Genomic DNA, 15,395 nt, shown 5'->3' on the forward strand with positions numbered 1-15,395 from the left:
CCAGAACTGGCCTGATGATGAAAAAGGCGTTGCAGAAGCAGGAGGCTCCCAGTACAGGAAGAGTACTGAGTCAGAGCGGCAGGGCTCGGGCCCCAGGGGGACTTCCTCATGCTCGTAGTGGCCCTCTCCTTCTTGTCTTGCAGCTCTGTAGCTCCTTTCTCCTCGTCTCACGATCTTTCTGGTCCTTGGAGATGTAGAAGAGCTGGTCTCATGGAAGGAACACACCAGTTCTTCCTCTTTGCCTTTGTTCTTTATCTTTGTCTTTATCTTCATCTTTGCCTTGGTCTTTTTCTTTGGGGTCTCGAACCCAGCTGATGAGAGAAGTGCAATTTGAAGCCACATGTTGCGGGGCTAACGGGTTGGTCCCCATGTGCAGAACAGTCTCCGGCTCTGTGGCTCCAGCTCTTCTTCAGCTGCAGAGTTCTTTGTCCATCTGGATCTTGGCTCGAAGCTGCCTGAAGGATCCAACCAAAGATTCCTCTTTTGCACCCACCTTATAAAGTGTTTATCCATCCTCTTGGTGCATTTGCATTGGCTAGCTTTGTTGCTGTGCCTGTCTCATTGGCTGACTGCTTGGACCGATGATCTCATATCCATCACCGTCTTGGAGACATGATGTCTGTTCTAATGACCCAGGGTTGCTCAACAGTCCTCCTACGTCTGTTGCTTGCCCAACCTTTTCTTAGGAAAATTAAAGTTCAACAATAAGGCCTTGGTCACCTCTGCTCTCCCGTCAGTTCCTCTTTCCCCCTAACCTTTCACCTGTCATCTACCTCCAACACAACTTCAGTGATTTTTAATTCCCAGTGTTGTAGTACTTGAGAACGGTCTTGGTCTTGAGACCATTTTCTGATGGTCTCGGTCTTGTCTCGGTCTCAGGCGCTGAGGAATTGGGATTTTATGTCAAGACCACAACTGTGAAAATATCACTAAACGTACAGCATACTGTCCAGTTTATTTGTTAACATCTTTGTTTTCAGTGGATGCAAACACACCGATTAAAATTCAACCAATAACGTGTTTCTCTCCCTCCCCCCAACCTTTCACTCGCGCACGGAGCTCCAGGACATGCGCAGTGGTTTCCTCTGATGTCTGTCTCACTGTCAGTAATATAATATCGCTGCATAAATCATAAGAAATCCGATGACCACAGCTAACTCAGCATCGCTTTGCTTTCACAGACAGTGGAGACGTCTAACTTTTTTCGTCACTTAGAAAATAAGCTCAAAGAAGGTAAGCTCTGTTGACGTGACGTTAGCAAAGCTAGCTGTATAGAGACACATGTATTTGTGATGGGAAAAAAAGTCACTCACTGCCTGAATTATTGTGCGGAGGTGTAGACTGACTTGTCGCATATATGGGACAACGCTGTGCCCAAAAGTCTGCAAGATAATGAGGTGACATTCATGAACGATCCGAGTCTCCTGAACTTCTCTTTACTAAGAAGATAGGACTGGAGCCTCACTGAGAGCCGTTCTTTTTTTCTTTTAATGCTCTGCGAACACTGCATTAGCTATTATTTTATGTTATTACATACAGTACATTTATTTAATTAGCAAGTAAATAAAACACAAGAACAAAAGAGCATGCACATTGCTCATTGATTGTTTTTGTTCAAAGTGGCAGATGTGAACCCAGTTCACACTACACGGTTTTAGAATTGTCGGCCAATTTTCAAAACCTGAGACCACACACTAGCCGACCAAAATCGTAGGAATAACACGTTCGATCGGGCCCAATCATGTAGTGTGTGGTGTTCAGCCAGCCACACGGCAAGAGCAACACACATGACCTGATTTCTCACCGACATTCAGGTTCCACACAGAAAATACAAGAAAATCCCACTATAATACACATGAATTTAGAGTAATCAAACATGGCCGACAACGTAGAAGCAATAATGACAGCTTGTGAGCTTATTTTAGACATAAAAGATGTAACAAACAGAAAAGGCGTTGGATAAAAGCGTGGAAACGGGGTATGCGACAGCCCTATTTTTTTTAAAAGTTACCTTTTTTCGTCTACACCATTTGTGTGTTTAGACTATTTTCTGTCCCGTCGTTTCTTTAAGCTTCATCGGTTAATTAGTATTTGCTGTTTTAATATTTACAATTACGTTGAGAACAATATGCACAAAGTAATGGCTACAAGTCCAGTTAACAAATTTTAAAACCAGGCATTGATCAATGTTTTACGAGTGACAATCACATTCTGTAAGCGTCAGGTCCTGACTGAATGACTAACCTTATCGTTATAACCTATTTATGTCACCTTAACAATGAACAGCTGAAAAATGACCGGAAAATCAATTTCGTCCCAACTCCTCTCCTTGTCATTTCCATATTTGTTGCTCAAAATGTTGAATAAACATTAATATTGTTTTCACATATCATCTCTGAAGTCTGCTGGACTCTGGGTTCTGACACGTTAGATGTTTGGGGTTCCTCTCTGTGCTTTCTGAAGGGAAAGTACAGAGGGGAATCCGTGCTTTCTGATTGGCTACCTGTCACATTTAACAAGCTGCGTTCTCACTACCAGTCAGGAAAAACCTCACACGCTGCGATAATCGGCCAAGACAATCCAACATGCTGAATGTGTCTGATTTCAGATGGGAGTGGTCCCGACGTTCTACCGACTGGACCCGATTAGTCGTAACACACCACACACTGCAGGATGATCAGTTAAGATTATCGTCAATCGTAGAATGGAGAACATTCTAAGACTGTTGTAAGGGCAAAAACTGGTGTAGTGTGAACTGGTCTGCCATGATGGCAGACATAACAGCATTGGGCTTCATGCAGTGTGAAAGAACAGTCATGGTGAGGCCTTGTGCTTGATTACTTCTTGCTTGTTGCTCTTTGGTCAGTGTTCATAGTTGAGCGTTATTTACCGTCAGGGCATTGCCTCAATTGGTTTAATGGTTCAGACAGTGGTGATTTCTGACATGAATGATATGGGCAAATGCCCAGGGTGTTATCTTTTTAGATAAGGACAACAAAGAGTTTGTTCTGCTTTTAATATTGGTTAAATTTATTTGAGCTCTAAGTATTTAATATCTACGTGATTTTATGGGATTGTGAATCTTTCAGATCAATTTTATTAGCAATATTTCGCATTTTATTGTGTCATGTAGCGCGGGGCGCTGGTCTTGGTCTTCACTTGACTATGGTCTGCCCATCTATATAGCCAGCTAGCTGGTAGAGCTTTATGTCCTCGCATCCAAACATCTAATAGCTTACTATCTTGCTATGAATTTCTCCATCTATTAGACTGTATGTGAGGACCCTCCTCACCACTGGCATGCAAGCTATCCGACTGTTCCTGATGTGCTAACTGGCTGAAGAGCTCAGTAATGTGCAAGCTCCAATGCTGCACCAAGACTGCTCTGCTAATAAGACTGCATGCTGGTAAGGTAGTTTAGCCAACGAATTTAGGAGTATATAACAAAGGACACATCAAAAAGTTGCAGGACTCTGGACCTTGAGGACTGAGTCTGAGACCACTGCCTTAGTCTGTTGTATTGCACTGAGTATTGCAATTGCAAACTTCCTCTCCGGTATAGATGGGTTAAAAGAAATGTAAATGGATAGCAGACAAGCAAAAGTTGTTCAATGCTCCTGGTCGCCTGAAGCTTAATGGTTACATGAGAGAGATAATCTGTGAAGAAAACTCAAGCCTGTCTGCCTTCTCGCAGTGCTAAATTGAAAGAACCAATCAGAACCAGAAGGAGGGTCTCCAGACAACATAGTGATAGTTTTAATAAATACATAGATTTTTAAATAAAAGTTACATGCTGAACCTAAATGCTTATGTTTTACTGATTTTATTTTTTAACCAACTCATTTGTGGGCCTGATTGAAATCAACATCAGCAAGCATAATGTAGATGGTACCGATATGCCTAAGGTTATCATCTGTTGGCAGAAATGTAATATAATAATCTGAATTATGCTGTCAATAGTAGCCTAAGCATCTGAAAAAATATTTTTTTATTTCTACCTCAGAATTTGTCATTTAATGAAGGTGGTCTCCTCTCTCATTCTGCTGTGTCTCTATGTGGCCATCCTGGGCTACTATTGTGTAGCCCAGGATGGAAAAACTCACAAAATCTGATAAATAGGCCAATACAGCATCCTAAAGTCTATGTAAGTGTACATTTCTACTATTACTGATTAACTTTTTTATAACTAACAAACTAGACATGAGTGACACGCTAAACAAACCCCCACTAAACCCCCAACATATACACCAGTTAAGGTTATAGCCCAAGTCTGTAACTTCAAATTACAGCTCATAATCGCCTCCCATAGACAGACAGTGTAGGCATATCATACATTTTCTGATTCCTTAGAGTCTGTTGAGTATTTTAGTCATTAACTCTTGTGTCTCTGATGTCCCTGGATACCGCTGGGATGAAAGAAGTGTATCTAGTTTGGTCAAAAGATGTGGAAAATGTGTATTATTTTTGGTTTAATGAGCTCTAGTGACCTCTGTGTTGGTCAGAGAGACTCAAAACCTGATTTAAATGAAAGCCAAGAGTGTCCCCTTTAAGATGATACCAAACACTGTATTATAGAGCTTTGACAAATGCCCATACCATGAGCCTAAACCAGACATACACCAGTCTCAAAAAACAGAATTTTTCCAACGGGGTTGTTTGCTGGTAGCTATGGTAGCTATGACTCAGCTACCATTTTTGAAGGGCTATCATACCAAAATATTAACTAGAGACATGGATCTTTTCAAACAATAGTGATAGACTTTGCCACCCTGAAATGGACAAAAATGTCAAATTTTGGCCTCTGGCCCATAGACTAAAACCTATGGAGAAAAGATATCTGCACTCCACACTTTACAGAGCTTACACAGGTATAACCTTTGGTTTATTTTTTTATACCTATGTTTCCTTTGTCAAAACTTAGGATTCTTATGATTTTGTCACTGATGTTTGTAGGACCACTTCCAGATCCCGAAATCCTGGCATCAGGAGAAATCCTACACCAGCTGGAGTCCCAACCACTTATCACTCTTGTCCTAGATCAGGGGTCCCCAAACTATGGCCCGCGGGCCGGATCCAGCCATGGCGGGCTTATGGCTAAATTAGAATTAGAGTGTGGGTTTTGATGTCTTAGATGTTTTTGATGTTTTTAATGTTTTTATCTTTACTGTTTATCTGTTTATTAATTTTTTTTATTCCCCTTTCTACAGAACCTGGTGCTGCAGGGTTGGAGACCTTGTCCTGTTAGGTGACGGGGCCTGGATAATACCTGGATAATACCTGGATAATACCTGGATAATACCTGGATAATACCTGGATAATACCTAGATAATACCTGGATAATACCTGTGTTAAACGGACGGCGGAGTCCAGCGACGACAGGAGCTTAAATTCAGTAACAAAAGTATGTTTTTATCTTTTTTAATCTTTTCCTTTTTTTTCAAAATCTTTCTCTTTCTTACTGTTTATTCAATGTCACATGCTGGTTTTATTTTCTTCTTTAATGATGTAAAGCACCTTGAAATGCCTTGATGCTGAAATGTGCTATACAAATAAAATTTGATTGATTGATTGAGGATGTTGAAATATGGCTTTTTGAAACAAATAAATGCTCAAGCAGTCCATCCTCTGACATATTACGATCAGTGATGGCATAGTTACTTTAAAAAAGTAACTATAATTGGATTACTGACTACTTGATTTGGAAAGTAACGAAGTTACATTAAAAGTAACTTTTTTGTTACTTCCAACAGCTGCTAACAACATCACTCCACCACCTGTGAAAATTACATTGTCAAAACTTAATTGTAAGTTATTTTATAATGCTAACATCAACAGTGTGTCTCCACTTGGTTGAACTGAAGGGGAGATTTATAACATTACAAAAGAAAAAAAATGTTAGTAATTTGTGTATTTTTGTGTGCTCCACTATCGTCTAGAAAACTCTCAGAAGGATTTTAAAGTCATGTCAAGAGTAGAATCAAATGTCGGGTGTTAACTAAATGTCGGGAACTTTAGTTAACTTTAGTCCGGGAAATGGACTAAAACTAACTGGATGTCAGACAAATTCTGGGATTTATTATGAGTCTCTGCTTATTTCCAAGCCCAAATGAACAACTTCACGTTCAAATCGAGCCCAAAAAGCGACTTTAAAAAAAAAGAAACTTAAAGCTGCTTATAATAATTGGACTTGGCAACAGAAATTCAAAATTCCTGTTTTTCAACCAACAAAATGCGCATCTCCCTCCTCTCGCCATTGTTTTCATTTCTGTCGCTGCTGATACCGTCGGTCTCTCAACAAGATATGTAGAGGAAATACAATTAAATTCAAAAAGAACATAGTAATGCGCAGTGACGCAAAATGATTTTGATAAATAACTGTAGTCTGACTACAGGATTCGAAATAGCATCGCGTTAGATTACTCGTTACTGAAAAAAGTGGTTCGACGTCAGTGATTACAATCACAGAAAACTCCATCAAGAGAAAAAATGGAGGTTCAAGAACAAATGGAGCCTCAGTTATCTGCTCATCTCCAGCATGACATTCAAGATGATGTGTTGCCATCTGACAGTGTTTCAAATCAAGGAAGCAAGTTAAGCTCTAAAGTTTCATCAACTTCATCTGCACGTCTCAGGGCAGAGGCTGAAATGGCTGCCTTGCTCACACGTCAAACTATGCTGAAAGAAAAGCATGCTATTGAAGAACCGGAGGAGCAACTTAGGAAAAGAAGAGAACAGCTTCAACTTGAAGCAGAAATAGCTGCAACTGCTGCAAAAGTAAAAGTGTTGAAAACTGGATCTGCAGTGCGAAGCTTAGCTTCACGGAAATCCAATGGAATGGAATCGTATTTTAAAACAAAAGGAAATGCTGTTGAAAGTCTTAATGCAGATGCTAATACTTTCGTTTCACAGATAAAGAGAAAACCAATTAATGAAAATGCAGAGCTTCAAATAAAACCAATGCAACAAAATGTGACAAAGAAAAGGTCTGCAGCTCTACTTGGACCTTCTCATCCTGTAAGCAGAACAATATCAAATATGCATCTGCAGCGAGCTGCAGATGCATATTTGCATCTGCATTTGCATAATATTAATTAACTTGCATGTTGGTTCATCAACAAAGTCAGTCTTCACTACCCAAAAGAGAAATTCAACCTTTTGATGGCGATCCGCTTCATTTTCAGGCCTTTATGCGTTCGTTTGAACAGGTCATTGAATCAAAGACTGGTGATCCTGACGATTGCCTGCATTACCTCGCACAGTACACAAAGGTGGACACAAACTGGAGTTATGCTCTCTGCTTGAAAGGAAACCTCATAATGAGAAGATTTCATTTCTTAGGAGAAATGGCGTCTGTTTTGGTTGCCTGTGCACAGGGCACATCAGCAAAGAATGCAGAAAACGTCTTTCATGTAAAACTTGTGGTGTCAGACATGCAAGCATACTCCATATTTACAACCAGAAGAAGAATGAAGTTCAACTAGATACTGAAGCAGTGAAATTTCCTGTCACAGTTCAGACTAGTGGTCTTACTGGGGCCGGTGAACAGGACTGTAGACTTCCCATCGTGCCTGTCAAGGTGAAATCAAAGAAAGGTCAATGAACACTGGAAACGCATGCCTTTTTGGACCAAGGGAGTTCAGCATCCTTTTGTACAGTGGGTCTTTTGGATAAGCTGAATCTCACTGGGAGAAAAACAAAGATTCTCTTGCGCACCATGGGACAAGAGAAAGTTGTGGACAGCTTTATTGTACCTGAACTTGAAATTGCCAGATTGGACAGTGACATGTATTATGACATGCCTGACCTTTTTACTCAGCACACAATGCCTGTAGACATGAGTAACATCCCAAAGCAACAAGACCTGGATATCTGGCCACATTTGAAGCGTGTTCATTTGCCAGAGATTAAAGCACAGGTGGAGCTTTTGATCGGCATGAACATGCCCAGAGCCCTAGAACCTTTAGAGGTCATCAGGAGCGAAGGTGATGGACCTTTCGCCATTAAAACCGTTCTCGGCTGGACAGTGAATGGGCCAATTGACCGGGAATCCTGTGAAAGACCAAGTTGTCTGTCAAATGTCACCATGAACAGAATTTCTGCTGTTACATTGGATAATCTATGGAAGCAACAATTCAAGATAGATTTTCCTGAGAGCAGCCATGATGAGCAAATGGGGTTGTCAAAGGAAGACTCCAAGTTTCTAGAGTTGGCCAGTAAGACAGTAACCTTGCGTGATGGACACTACAACATTGCCTTGCCTTTGAGAGACCGAGACATAAGAATGCCTGATAATTGAGCAATTGATGAACAGCACGCTTAAAGAAAAGGTTAATCAGAGATAAAGACTTTCACAAAGACTACACTGCCTTCATGAAAGATCTTCTATCCAAAGATTATGCAAAAAGAGTGCCAATCACAGACTTGAAGCGCAGTGATGGAAAGGTTTGGTATATCCCTCATCATGGGGTGTACCATCCTACCAAGGGAAAGATTTGGGTCGTTTTTGACTGCGCTGCATCATTCCAGGGCGTTTCTCTCAATGGACAGCTCCTGAGTGGTCCCGATTTAAAAACAGCCTGATTGACGTGCTGACTAGGTTCAGAAAAGAGCCTGTTGTTTTGATGTCTGATATTGAAGCCATGTTCCATCAGGTGCATGTGCCAGAGGAAGATTCTGACCTGTTGAGGTTCCTCTGGTGGCCTGATGGTGATTTCAATCAGAGCATGCAGGAGTACCGCATGGGTGTTCATTTATTTGGAGCAACATCATCTCAGAGTTGTGCTAACTATGCCCTGCGGAAATGTGCAGAAGACAACAAAGCAGATTTTAGCCAACAGGTGATTGACACCATTCTATACAGTTTCTATGTGGATGACTGCCTTGCCTCAATAGGCACTGAAGAGGAAGCCATATCTCTTTACTCAGACCTCAGACTCATCTGCGCCAAAGGTGACTTCCACTTAACAAAGTGGATAAGTAATAGCCACAGCGCCCTGTTAGTAATACCTGAAGAGGAAAGAGCCAAAGAGGTTAAAAACCTAGATCTGGATTGTGACCTTTTGCCTGTTGAACGAGCATTAGGAGTATGGGGGCGGGGGGTCTACAGTCGGATGCGTTCAAGTTCTGTATATCCATCCCAAACAGACCATTGACCTGAAGAGGAATCCTTTCCACTGTTACCACCTTCTATGACCCATTGGGATTCCTAGCTCCTGTCATTTTTGTAGCTAAAAGAATCCTTCAAGACCTGTGTCAGAAGGGAATAGGTTGGGATGATGCTATTCCATCAGCCGTTGCTCAAGAGTGGAAAAGCTGGATGGAGGAATTGCAACTATTAGACAACATCAGCATCAAAAGATGTTTGAAACCTACTGATTTTGGAAAAGCAACCACTGCTCAGTTGCACCATTTTGCAGATGCAAGTGAGAAGGGGTATGGTGTTGTTACCTACCTCCTGCTGCAGAACAGTCTCTACCAGATGCACAGTTCCTTTATAATGGGGAAGTCCAGGGTAGCACCTTTAAAACCAGTCACAATTCCCCGTATGGAATTGACGGCAGCTGTGCTGGCAGTTCGCATGGACATACTGTGGAGAAGGGAACTAAGGCTACCTGTCCTAGATTCAGTGTTTTGGACAGACAGCACCTCTGTATTGAAATACCTCAATAACAAGATTTCCAGGTTCTGTTCTTTTGTGGCAAACAGAGTGTCAGAGATTCTCAGGGCTTCTGGCATCTCCCAGTGAAGATATGTGAACACAACAAATTACCCAGCAGACCTTGCCTCGAGAGGTATGAAGGTACAACAATTTCTACATGACACTACATGGTTATCTGGTCCTGCATTTCTTACACAGCCAGAGACAGATTGGCCTGTAAACCCAGAGAACTTACAGGAACCTCGACATGACGACCCTGAAGTCAAAGTGTTTGCTTTTGTTGGTGTTTGTCCTGCACAAGATGATGATCATCCTTTGGCTCTTCTGATTCATCGTGTTTCATCCTGGACTCATCTTGTCAGAGTGATGGGTTGGATTTTAAGATTCAAAACATTGCTCTTGGATCACAAAAGAAGCAAGACACATTTTCAGCCTGCATCTGAAACAACCCAGTCTGAAAGTGCTCATCAGAGGGGCGAGCTACGTACTGGCTTTCTCTCATTGGGAGAGATTGAGGACGCTGAGATGCAGATAATCAAGTTTTGCCAGAAGGAAAAATATTACGAAGAAATCTCCCGTCTCCAAAAGGGAGAAAACATCAAACGAAGCAGTCACATATACAAGTTAAATCCTGTTCTGGTGGATGATGTGCTGCGTGTTGGAGGACGTCTCAGCAGGGCTGTCATGTCTGAAGATTCTAAACATCCTATCATTGTTGCTAAAGATCTTCATATTGCTTATCTTATTCTCCAATATATTCATAAAGAGGTGGGTCATGGTGGTAGGAACCACATATTTTCAAAGCTCCATCAGAAATATTGGATTCCTGGTGCTGGTGCACTGATTAGAAATATCATGTCAAGGTGTGTGATCTGCAGACGGCTTCATGGAGCTGCAGGCCAGCAACAAATGGCTGACCTGCCTGAGAGCAGAGTGACACCTGAGAAACCCCCCTTTAGTTTTGTTGGAGTGGACTATTTTGGTCCATTTGAAGTGAAGCGTGGGAGAAGTCTTGTGAAGAAATATGGAGTTATCTTCACATGTTTGGCAATCAGAGCAGTACATATTGAGGTTGCCTCATCTCTTGACACAGACTCTTTCATTAACGCCTTACGACGTTTCATTGCAAGGAGAGGCCAAGTACAAGAGCTGCGGTCCGATAATGGTACCAACTTTGTGGGCGCAGAGCGCGAACTGAGACGAGCTATCGAAGATTGGAATCAAGAAAAGATCTCTGATGTGCTGTCTCTGAAGGGAGTGAAATGGATCTTCAATCCTCCAGCTGGGTCACACCATGGTGGAGCATGGGAGAGATTGATCCGTTCCATCAGAAAAGTTCTTAATTCCACTCTGCAGACACAGCATCTGGATGAGGAAGGACTCCAAACTGCTCTCTGTGAGGTGGAGTCAATCCTCAACAGTAGACCTATTACCTTGGAATCTGCTGATCCAAATGATCTGGAAGCTCTAACACCGAACCATCTTCTCTTACTCAAGCCTAATCCAAGTTTACCACCGGGTTTATTCCAGAAAGATGATACTTATGCACGAAAACGATGGAGACAAGTCCAATACATATCTGACCTCTTCTGGAAAAGATGGATTAAAGAATATCTACCTCAACTTCAACAGCGCCAAAAGTGGATGAAGATTAGACGCAACTTTGTTCCTGGAGATGTGGTCCTTATAATGGATGACTCTGCACCTCGTGGTTCCTGGATCATCGGTAGAATCACAGAAACTGTGCCTGATAAAAATGGACTTGTACGCCAGGTCTGGATTAAGACCCCAACCAGCCACTTATGCAGACCCATCACGAAGATATGCCTTCTTCAGGAGACTTTCGACCAATGAAGACAACACATTTGATTCTACACTTGACGTGACTTTTGACTAGACTTTACCATAACTAGATGTACATCGCAGACTGACTATATTTAGGCTAAGTGCTGGTAACCTCTGACCTATGACTGACCAACTATGGATGGACTATTTTGAAGAAAAGAAGAAATGATTGTTTGACTATTTGCAAATTACGTTCATGGACTGTTAGAATGTGTTATGTTCTCATTGTGTGTTTTGATGTAGTGTATGTCTTGGGTTATGGTTTTATATGAGTAATTATTACTGTGTAATGATGTAAGAATTAGGGCCCAGAATGTTATGGATAGGCGTAGTGCGGGATCACGTGGTGTTATTAGTGATTGTAGATCACTTGTGGCTGACCTGGTGATTTTTAGTGAGTGGGTGATGGGGAAGGTCTACTTTTTGCTGACCGCTATGTTTTTGTCTTTGATCTCTGTTTAATTCTACGGATCTGTTTTTTATGTTACTTTGGACACTACTTGTGCCTTGGATATTGACAATAAAATCATTGTAACTGCAGCTTGGATTTGCATTTTGATCAGCTGGCGCGTCAACAACCACTTCCCTACTCAGCCACTCGGCGACTTTGTTTGGCAGTCGCTAATAAAATGGTTAAATTAATCTGGGAATAAATAAATGTATAAATGAACAAATATAAATGGGAATAAAAATGACAATCATTTTTCATTTATTGATTTATTTTACTCATTTGTTTATTTATTTCACCCATTTTTTTATTTATTTAATTTTGGCTGAAATGGCTCTCCATAACAAGGGGATCTGTGACCTGCTACAGCTTAATAACAGCAACTTCTAGCTTCTTTCGATGTATCCACAGCTTTTGTGTCAGACTGAAAATGTATTATTTTATTTTGGACCCAAAAACCCCCCAAATACATACATCCGTTACTGACTCGATGACGTATACCGCAGGTTCTCTTTCAGATTGAATATGAATAAATTTATTTAAAAAAACAAACAAAAAGAAAACAGAGGTGGATCTGGCACAGTCATGCTACGGAGCCCCCTAGGGGACATGGGGAAATTTTTCTTTTGCGTTTCCTTGCAAAAGTATTGCATTTCCTCTTATTTGTTGCATTCCCTCACAATAAGCAAATACACCCTGGTCTATTTTGGATACAGTTACAAATGTTAATAAGAATTTCTAATATGTACACATGCAGGGCCGACCCAAGGCATAAGCAAACTAAGTAGCCGCTTAGGGCCACAAAGGGCCACAAAGGTCCCCCTCAATGGAGCTGATTTTTAATTTTTTTTAGTAATATTTTCTGTCATTATATCAAAAACACAGAATTTCACTATGAAGTAATTTGTTTTTAGAAAAATATCTATTTGCTAATGTATGTAGAAATCATTATCTAATTATTTAAACACACACATATATGTAAGATATATATATATACATATATATATATATATATATATATGTGTGTGTGTGTGTGTGTATTTTGTTTTGCATTATTATTTTCTTGGTATTTCACTGAAATGCTTTTTTTCATCAAACTTAACTGTATTTATTTTTGTCATTTAAATATTAAAATGTAATTATTATGAAGCACTTTGGTCAGTTAAGATTATTATAAATAATAATGAATTATTATTATAAATAATCCTAACTAATAAACTTTAGTATACTTTTAATTTGTCTAGTCAAGTTAGTTTGTATATTTTGTTAGGTCATCCTATTTTTATTCTAATTTTATTTGTGTTTTGCATAAAATAGGTCATGTTTGTTTTGTTATCTGCTTTAGGACGACTGACAAAATTGATCTTTTGTGCCAACTCTGTCATATTTACATTGATTTTTATTTCTGACATGTTACTTAATATGCTTTGTCCAATTTCTGATAAATTAAAAATTATTTCAGCGTCAGAAAAAAATAAAAATGGAATTACATTACAGATTGGTCAGATTTGCTCTATTGTTCACATAAACATTTCAAAAATATGAAATGTGAATATATATGTTGCACATTCATAAAATATACCTTAAATGTATAACAATAACAACACATTCAAGTAATTAAAAATATTCCTAAATGTAATATGGGTATGACAGGCAATCTAATGATATTGACATGTGAAATAAATTATATGGTCACATGTGAGAATTATGATCTCACAAGATGTAAGGAACATTGAACACATGAACAAAATACTTGACCACATGTGGGAAATGGGAATGTTTTGTAAGGGCAATAACATCTTTTTCCAGTTTGACAGGATCAGTTTTGGGGTTTTTGCCTTAGCATAAGAGTAAAACAATGACAAAATATATGTTTTAATCCTTTATAATAATACAAGCAAACTAATTTGCATGCTTTCAAGAAATTCAGTGTCAATTAACATTTTCTTTACTTGAGAATATTTTTCTTAAAATAAGATAATATATCTTACTTGTATAAGTAAAATTGGCTTGTTTTAAGTAAAAATACATAAATTTTAAGATATTTGTAGGTTCCTCTTGGTTAGATATTTTTTATTGTGGAAAATCTTGACAAGATAAATTTTCTTGTTCTGTTGGCAGATGATTTTTCTTATTTTAAGAAAATTATACCTTGTTTTTGTACTTTTTTTCTTGTTTTTGGAAGGGGACTTTTTGCAGTGCATCAGCTGGCTGGCCATCAGCCTAACAAGGCCCCGTCAGCCTGCACTTATGCCTGGGTTATGTTATCTATGATTAGCAGCCAAGAGTGGAGTGTTTTATGTAGGAGAGGATTTGACAGGTATAGTTTGTGTGTATGTTGGAGAGGTTCATGATGTCTCTGGGTGAGAGGATGAGAGATAAAGTATGAAGTCCTCACTCTCTCACTCAGACACGACCTCCTCCTGCAGAGACTCATTGCTGTTTGTGTTTGTGGGTGAGTTGTGTCTCCATTTGACCAAATGCATTGATTTAATAAATGTCTTGGGAGTGATTTTACATTCTGGTTTGTGGCTCATTTTTGTGTCTTATCTAAGAGCATGTAGATCGGTGTTTTTTTGAAGCAATGGTTGTTTGAGTCCCTCAACACTAGACATCACATTTATTGGTCATTGCATTGCTGTTCCTGTCGTTGCCCTGGTTGGCTTTCACATAATCATTTTACATGTACAATTAGTTAAGGTGCAAAAATGTATTAACATTCTATAAATCAATGCATGGGTAAGAATTGTTGCAGAAATCAGACATTTGATACGTGTGAAAGAAAAAAGGAAGGAATTCATACTTCAGAAGAAGGAAATGTATATATTTTACATTTATGACTAAACACAGTTTGATTCAGAACATAACTACATTCATCATCTAAAGCAAAAAGCAGGACATAGTTCATACATTCATAAATCTAGAGTTTTACCTCTGGTTCTGCTTCTCTGATGATTTCTGTCCTTAATTTACATCATTTGTCTTCACAGATGCATAAACTGCATGTGGGTCAGACCCTAAAAAAATAAAATTAAAATTACTTCACAGTTCATTATTTTAAAAAGTTTTTATAGACCGTTATGAAGAATGCTTTATAAACAGCAGCAAATTCGCAGGTTTTTTTTTTTAACTTAACACCTTTTCAGCGAGTCACTAAAGACGTCATGGAAATTTATCTGAAACCAGGAAGTTAACCACAAACATCTTGGTCATTTTCACAGAGGAAACATTTCAACACAAAGCAGAAAACAACAAGAAACCACAAAGACCAAAAGTGAGAGGAACCAGCCAGTCTGAGCTGCTGATAGGGTTTTGCTTCTCATTTCACATCCGAGCAGCTCTGAGTTTGTAGAAAAGGAGTAAAAATAAAAGTTTTAGTTGTAGTGAAGGAGAAGACACTGATACATGTTTTTGAATGATCAGTTATTGGTCTTTATTCTTTGT

General features: G+C 39.5%; 1 long non-coding RNA gene across 1 annotated transcript in view; it reads right to left on the minus strand.

Annotated features, from left to right (window-relative positions):
• LOC103131569 (uncharacterized) overlaps positions 1–15,395 on the minus strand; it is a 22,827-nt gene that overhangs the window by 4,549 nt on the left and 2,883 nt on the right. The window contains exon 2 of the long non-coding RNA XR_475396.2: positions 14,884–14,968. This is a non-coding gene — a long non-coding RNA (uncharacterized LOC103131569). The remainder of the gene's footprint in view (positions 1–14,883; positions 14,969–15,395) is intronic.

The sequence above is a fragment of the Poecilia formosa genome, unplaced genomic scaffold (genome assembly GCF_000485575.1).
Source record: "Poecilia formosa unplaced genomic scaffold, Poecilia_formosa-5.1.2 Scaffold788, whole genome shotgun sequence".
Classification (NCBI taxonomy): domain Eukaryota; kingdom Metazoa; phylum Chordata; class Actinopteri; order Cyprinodontiformes; family Poeciliidae; genus Poecilia; species Poecilia formosa.